Consider the following 8364-nt stretch of genomic DNA (forward strand, 5'->3'; position numbering starts at 1 on the left):
TACGGTATTAGAGAAAGCTGTAACTTAATTTGTTTCCATGTATTTGTCCAGTGTATCCAGCACCATTTATTGAAGAGACTGCCTTTTCTTCATTCTATATTCTTGCCTCCTTTGTAATAAATTATATGACCATAGGTGTTTGGGTTTATTTCTGGGCTTTCTATCCTGTTCCTTTGTTCTATTAGTCTGTCTTTGTGTCAATACCATACTGTTTTGATTACCATAGCTTTATAGTATACTCTGAAGTCAGGTAACCTGATTATTCCAGCTCTGATTTTCTTTCTCAAAGTTGCTTTGGCTATTCAGAGTCTTTTGCATCTCAAACATAGATATAATTTTTTTTTTCAGTTATAGATCTACAAAAATATACTATTTATAATTTGGTAGGGATTTTAATGTTTTAAAACTTATTTGTTTTGTTGCCTGTCTTTTGACTAATTCTAGACAATGCTCTATATGCAATTGAGAAAAAAGTGCATCCTGCTGTTGTTTGGTGGAATATTCTGTACATGTCGGTGAGTTACAACTGATCTATAGTATTGTTCACATCTTAGCAAAGAGAAATTTTGTGTTTCATTTTAATTAAAACAAATAGTTCACATGTCTTACTTTCTACAAAATTTTATTATAATGCTATACATGTGTGTGCTTGAAAATTTTTTTTGTCATTCTGTCACTCTAAGAAATGTAAGTCAATTTTAAAAAATAAGACCAAATTTAAAAAATCCTTTAGAATAGATAATAATATTAATCTACTATAAATTATGATAATGATTACAGATAAGCTATATTTTCAGAAGGAAATGCCACTAATTAAACAAATGAGAGCTTTTTATATTATTTCTTGTGTTTACAAAATAATCCTGTTAATTGTTAGAATTATTTGCTATATTTTACCACAATACTGCTGCATTAACACCCCAACAGGATACAAAAAAAAAAAAATTGTCTTTGCTCACAAGTCCATAAGTTGGCAAATATCCATAAAAAAAGAAATTAAATAAAATTATGTTTAAGTTAAAAATGATCACAATCCAAGCCCAAACATTTTTTTTCCAGTGTGAGATGTTTACTTAGCTTAACTAATGTATAGGTAAGTCAGACATCAACTCCAGCTGGATAAGAAAGTTTTAGTGTTGAAACAAGTGTGTGCATGTGACAGATGTAACAATTTTTACATAGACTATAAAAGGATATATGATTGAAAAGTATAACTGGCAAAATGGCTACCAAGTTATAATTGTTTACCATTTATTACATCATATTTATTTGTATTTTTCTTAAAAATATTCAGTTTCAAATGCATTTTTCTAAATGGTATGTAAAAACTATAGTATGTAGGTCAGACAGTTGCAAGGATGTCAGTAATTGCATAAAGAATTTGTGTGTCATCACTTCAGCTAATATTTGTACCATGAGATTTGTCTTTGCTGCTTAAACTCGTTGGATCAATTCATCAGTTTCTACTCTACTTCTAAACCAAAATTACTTCTTAAAAGTATTCTCCTTCAGTGTTGCTGATATTCCACCAAAATCAGTCATAGGAAAATGTAACATACTTCTAATTATTTTGAAATAACTGTCTTTTGAGAAACCTTTATGCAGGTCAGGAAGCAAGAGTTAGAACTGGACATGGAACAACAGACTGGTTCCAAATAGGAAAAGGAGTACCTCAAGGCTGGATATTGTCACCCTGCTTATTTAACTTATATGCAGAGTATATCATGAGAAACGCTAGGCTGGAAGAAGCACAAGCTGGAATCAAGATTGCCAGGAGAAATATCAATAACCTCAGATATGCAGATGACACCATCCTTATGGCAGAAAGTGAAGATGAACTAAAGAGCCTCTTGATGAAAGTGAAAGAGGAGAGTGAAAAAGTTGGCTGAAAGCTCAACATTCAGAAAACTAAGATCATGGCATCTGGTCCCATCACCTCATGGCAAATAGATGGGGAGACAGTGGAAACAGTGTCAAACTTTATTTTGGGGGGCTCCAAAATCACTGCAGATGGTGACTGCAGCCAAGAAATTAAAAGATGCTTACTCCTTGGAAGGGAAGTTATGACAAACCTAGATAGCATATTCAAAAGCAGAGACATTACTTTGCCAACAAATGTCCATCTGGTCAAGGCTTTGTTTTTTTCCAGTGGTCATGTATGAATGTGAGAGTTGGACTATGAAGAAAGCTGAGCGCCGAAAAATTGATGCTTTTGAACTGTGGTGTTGGAGAAGACTCTTGAGAGTCCCTTGGACTGCAAGGACATCCAACCAGTCAATCCTAAAGGAGATCAGTCCTGGGTGTTCATTGGAAGGACTGATGCTGAAGCTGAAACTCCAATACTTTGGCCACCTCATGCGAAGAGTTGACGCATTGGAAAAGACCCTGATGCTGGGAGGGATTGGGGACAGGAAGAGAAGGGGATGAGAGAGGATGAGATGGCTGGATGGCATCACCAACTCGATGGGCATAAGTTTGAGTAAACTCCTGGAGTTGGTCATGGACAGGGAGGCCTGGCGTGCTGCAATTCATAGGGTCACAAAGAGTCAGACACGACTGACCGACTGAACTGAACTGAACTGAAATACTGTATGCTTATATATTAAGAATTGATGTTTTAAAGGGGGAAGTGTCAATACAACATTACAAAATTTGTTGACAGAGTAGAGGAATTTGCATTTTGCTTCCTTTCTTGTTGAGGAAAAACATCTCTTTACAAAATGAAAGGTATTCATTGAAGGAAATTTAAAAAAAACAGTAAAAGAAGAAAAATTTACAATAAGAAACTAGGGATCACTGTTACTAAAGAAATTATTCTTACAGAATTAGTGCTCTTAAGGGGATTCATTTATCTATTTAGGATTCTCCAGTCCTGGGCTATCACAACTCTGCTATTTTCACAGACTGTTTGAAAATTCAAAGAGATATATCCATTTAATCTCTTCCTTATTTTTATATATTTTCCCTTTGCATCTTCATATTTTCTTTCCTTTGGTTCATTGGTCAATTATTAATCAACATTTAGTTCCTTTACACTAAAAAAAAAAAAAAAAACTGGCTAATTTTATGCAGCCAGTATACCCTGATGCCAAAATCAGACTCTATATATATAGTCTGCAGACCAATATATCTCTTAAACTTGACCCTAAAATCCTCAAGAAAATATCACCAAATAAAACAGCAATATAAAAAGTAATTATATACTACAATCAATCAAGTGGGGTTTATTTAAAGGAGGCAAGACAATCAATATTCATTAATAAATCAGCATAATCCACCATATCACCAGGCTAAAAAATCTAAAACTATTATCATGTTAGTGGTAAAAATCTTCATGCTCTTATTCTAAGACTGAGAACAAGGCAAGGATATCTGCTATCACCATTCATGTTAAACACAGTAATGGAAGTTTAGTCTGTGCAATAAGGAAAGAAAAGAAAAAGCATGCAGTTTGGAAAGGAAGAAATATAATTAAAGTCTCCATCTTTAAAAATTGCACTACCATTTACACAGAATGTACTAGTGATTCTTAAAAATATCCTCCTAGCTTTAATAAGTGAGTTCAAAGATACTGTGGGACAGGAGTAAAATTCCAGAATCAATCATATATTTCAGTATGAGTTCAGTCTCTCAGTCATGTCTGACTCTTTGCAATCCCATGGACTGCAGCATGCCAGGCTTCCCTGTCCATCACCAACTCCCGGAGCTTGCTCAAACTCATGTCCATTGTGCCAGTGATGCCATCCAACCACCTCATCCTCTGTCGTCCCCTTTTCCTCCTGCCTTCAATCTTTCCCAGCATCAGGGTCTTTTCCAATGAGTCAGTTATTTGCATCAGGTGGCCAAAATATTGGAGCTTCAGCTTCAGCATCAGTCCTTCCAATGAATATCCAAGACTGATTTCCTTTAGGATTAACTGGTTTAATCTCCTTGCAGTCCAAAGGACTCTCAAGAGTCTTATCCAACATCACGGTTCAAAAACATCAGTTCTTCAGCACGCAGCTTTCTTTATGGTCCAACTCTCACATCCATACATGACTACTAGAAAAACCAAAGCTTTGACTACACAGACCTTTATCAGCAAAGTAATGTCACTACCTTTTAATATATGTCTAGATTTGTCAGAGCTTTTCTTCCAAGGAGCAAGTGTCTTTTAATTTCATCATTTCAGTCACCATCTGCAGTGATTTTGGAGTCCCAAAAAATAAACTATGTCACTGTTTCCATTGTTTCCCCATCTATTTGTCATGAAGGGATGGGACCAGATGCCATGATCTTCATTTTTTGAATGTTGAGTATTAAGCCAGCTTTTTCACTCTCCTGTTTCACCTTCATTTGTCATGAAGGGATGGGACCAGATGCCATGATCTTCGTTTTTTGAATGTTGAGTATTAAGCCAGCTTTTTCACTCTCCTGTTTCACTTTCATCGCCCTTTTTAGTTCCTCTTCACTTTCTGCCAAAAGGGTGGTGTCATCTGCATATCTGAGGTTATTGATATGTATCCTGGCAATATTGATTCCAGCTTGTGCTTCATCCAGCCTGACATTTCTCATGAAGTACTCTGCATATAAGTTAAATGTGCAGGGTGACAATATATAGCCTTGATGTACTCCTTTCCCAATTCTGAGCCAGTCCATTGCTCCATGTCCAGTTCTAATGGTTCCTTCTTGACCTGCATACAGATTTCTCAGGAGGCAGGTAAGGTCTCCCGTTATTCCCATTTCTTGAGGAATTTTACACAGTTTGTTGTGATCTACACAGTCAAAGGCTTTGGTGTAATTGATAAAGCAGAAATAGATGTTTTTTTTTCTGGAATTTTTTGCTTTTTCTATGATCCAACAGATGTTGACAATTTGATTTCTGGTTCCTCTGCCTTTTCTAAATCTAGCTTGAACATCTAGAAGTTCAAAGTTCACTTACTGTTGAAGCCTGGCTTGGAGAATTTTGAGCATACTTTGCTAGCATGTGAAATGAGTGCAATTGTGTAGTAGTTTGAATATTCTTTGGCATTGTCCCTCTTTGGGATTGGAATGAAAACTGACCTTTTCAGTTGGAGGAGATCGCCATTAACCCCACCATAGAGCTGTGTAACAGAGGACCTACAAACTGCAGAGCAATCACGTATTTAAATACTAGCAACGAACACATGGAAACAAAAACACAGCACCGGGAGCCCTCAGCCCCAAGCAGGCACAGGAAAGGTGGGTGGTCAAGCTGGCGGGTTGCTGGAGCGCCTTCCGGGTCGCGGGCTCTAGGAAATTTCCCTGGTGTGCCCCGTGTGTCCCCGCTCCCCGCGCACCCCCGCCCCTTCCCCGTCCCCAACAGATGTAGCTTTGCCCGTACGCATGGCTGGCTGGCTGCCTCCTAGGCAGCAGTGGCGGTCCCATCAACAGAGCCTCTGCCTGTGATTGGCCTCGCCCAGGAAGCTGGAGACCGACGATGAATAACTGATGTGTGAGGTAGGGAAGCTGGAAGGCGGCTGCAGTGACTGGCAGCAGGGAGTGTGAGCGCCAGAGCGCAGTAGCCAAAAGCGCCCTCAGAGCTGGCAGCGCAGAACTAGCTGTCAGAGCCACCAGGGTCCCCGCTCTGCCGCCATCACCCTGGCGGCGCCTGCTGCCTGTGCGCAGCCTTTGTTCCTTGCCGGCTTGGCCGACCTGGGTCTGGCCCCAGCCCACTGCGGGTACCAGGGCAGGATCGCCACCAGTGCAACTTCCAGCCCTGCTGTCCTCCTGCTGAGAGGAGCTTGGCCGCCTGTTGCTGCTCTGACATCAGAAGAGTCGCCAGAGTGATCCCCTCCAGGCAAACTCCCCATGCAGCAACCCCCTCAATTCCATGAGAGCCATGAAACCCACTCTGGCGCACAATGATGAGTAGTTCCCCTGTGACTCTGTCCCATGGCAGCAGAACACCAACCAACCTCCTGGCTCCCTCTCCGTGGTCACCATGGTTTGGGAAGTGACCAACATATCCCAGAGTCAGGTCCTCAGGAACCCTATGGCCAATGCCAACAACCCCATGAATCCAGGCTGCAACTCCATGGCATTGGGCATGGGCACCAGCAACCCTGGGCTCAATTCCCCACAGTTTGCAGGGCAGCAGCCGCAGTTCTTGGCCAAGGTCGGCCCCACTCAGCCCTACATCCCACAGAGAACATACACTCGGTCCTACTACCCCGGCAGTGGGGGCTTTGGGGCCATTTCCTCGGCTGGCAACTGCTGCAGTGGTGGCAGTAGCAGCCATGGAAGCAGCCACAGTTAAAATGCCACTGTGACAACCTCGCAAGAAACACAGAAAAAGGGTAAAAACCAGTATGGACTGATGGGTCCCACCCACGTGTTTAACAGCCAATTCATGAACCAGCCCGGGGCTGGGGGATCTGCCTCCATGGGGCGGGGGGTGGCAACATGAACCCCACAGGCATGCCGGCTGGCTTGACACCCTCGGGGATGAGTGGCCCTCCCATGGGCATGAACCAACCCCACTGTCCAGTATCAGCCCCTTTGGCACACATGGGTAGTGGATGCCCCAGCAAATCTACCAGGGCCCCGGCTCCAGTCCCTTCCCATTCAGAGTATAAAAAGGCCATACCCTGGAGAGCCCAACTATGGAAACCAGCAGTATGGACCAAATAGCCAGTTCCCCACCCCAACCCCCTGAGGCCATTCATCTCTTCCAACTACCCCAGGGAGCAGCCAATGCCCAGCCAGCTGAGCACGGAGCAGTACCTGCCCCCCACCCCCACCCACCCCTACCCCGGTCAACATGGGTCAGTGTTACAATCCAGAACAGTTTACTGGACAAAATAATACCTTCTCTGGAAGCAGCTACAGCAACTACAGACAAGGAAACGTCAATAGGCCTCCCAGGCCTCTCACCTGTTCTAGGAAATCCCATGCTCCCCACGACCTATGGAAGCAGCATCCTCCCATATCTGTCCCTCATTCAAGACTTTAAACCACCCTTCCCACCTGCCATCAGGCCAAATCAAGCTAAATATGAATACTCTGATGCTGCCCCCAGCCAACCACAATGATGAGCTTTGGCTCATGTTCCCCGTGCAGGACAGTGTGATGCTGTGCCCTTCCACCTGAAACACAACCTGGCCATCAGCAACCACATGTTTCACCTGCAGCCGATGGTCCACAACCTGATGCTGGTGTGGAGATCTGACCTGGAGCTGCCAGTCCAGTGCTACCACCTTGAGGACTGGCAGATGAACATCAACTGGCCGGCCAGGAAGGACTCTGAGTCAGAATGACTGGCTAAAGACAACTTGGAAACTAATCCCATCACCAGAAAACCCAAGACTGCGAGCCACAAGGCAGAGCTGTTCTTCTGTATTCCCTTACCCTACTACTGCTCTACATCTAGGTGCCCTTTCCCAATAAAATCTCTTGCTCTGCCAGCACATATGTCTCCTCAGACAATTCATTTCCAAGTGTGTTATACAAGAGCCCAGTTTTCGGCTCTGGAAGGGGTCCCCCACCCTCAACAATTGCAGCCCTAGGCCCCAGCCCATCCCCCTATCCACTCCCATCTCTGCCCAGGAACACCACCTCCAGTGAATACAGCAGCCAAGGCAAAAACTATGAGGCCATGGCAATTTTGACTTCCTCCTCACAACCCCAGCAGGAAGCCCATGAACAACTTCATGCATAGCTCCCCAGCTCTCCCAACCCTCGGACATGCCCAACAATATGGCCACCACAGAGAAACCCCTCAGTCACCACCCCACGCAGGAGACTATGCCACACACTGGCAGTTCTGACCAGCCTCATCCCTCCATAAAATGGTTTGCACCTCCAATACCCCAAAAGTCACTCAGGGCCTTTACTACATCACAGTGGGGTTCCGCCTGTGAACCTTTCCCGGCAACTGCCACAAGCTGCTCCCAGCAACCATCCATACAGCAACTTGACCTTCAACCCCTCCCCAGCCTTAGAGGGTCAGGTCAGAGAGCAGGGAGCTTCCAACGTCCTAGAGCCTTTGCCGAATCTCCTTCCAGAACTCATAAACCCTGATAAGCACCTCTCATATCTGGATCCCCATCCGACCTGCCTATCAAAAATAACGATGATCTCCTGAACCTCTTTGAGAACAACTGAAGCCCACCCCTACATTGGAGCCACCCCTCCCCACTTGGCCTCCTTCCCCATCTGCCCCCCACACTTCCCCACTGGGAACCTATGCCCTTGGACTGCTCCTGCCACAGCTTTCAGAGCTGAGGGGCAGGAGGGTGCACTGTGAAGGCAGTGCTGGTCTGGACCCCACGCCCAGAGCAGGCCTGCAGATGACCCTCGAGATGTGGCACCAGCCCAGGGAGGGGGCACACGCAGATGGTGGCTTCCAGATGACCCTCCAGT

The 8364-nt window shown here is 44.1% G+C and overlaps 1 pseudogene; it reads left to right on the top strand.

Moving 5' to 3' along the window:
- Positions 1-509: 509 nt before the first annotated feature.
- On the top strand, positions 510-8106 carry LOC122435628 (annotated as a pseudogene).
- Positions 8107-8364: the final 258 nt, after the last annotated feature.

This window comes from Cervus canadensis, chromosome X (assembly GCF_019320065.1).
Source record: "Cervus canadensis isolate Bull #8, Minnesota chromosome X, ASM1932006v1, whole genome shotgun sequence".
NCBI lineage: Eukaryota > Metazoa > Chordata > Mammalia > Artiodactyla > Cervidae > Cervus > Cervus canadensis.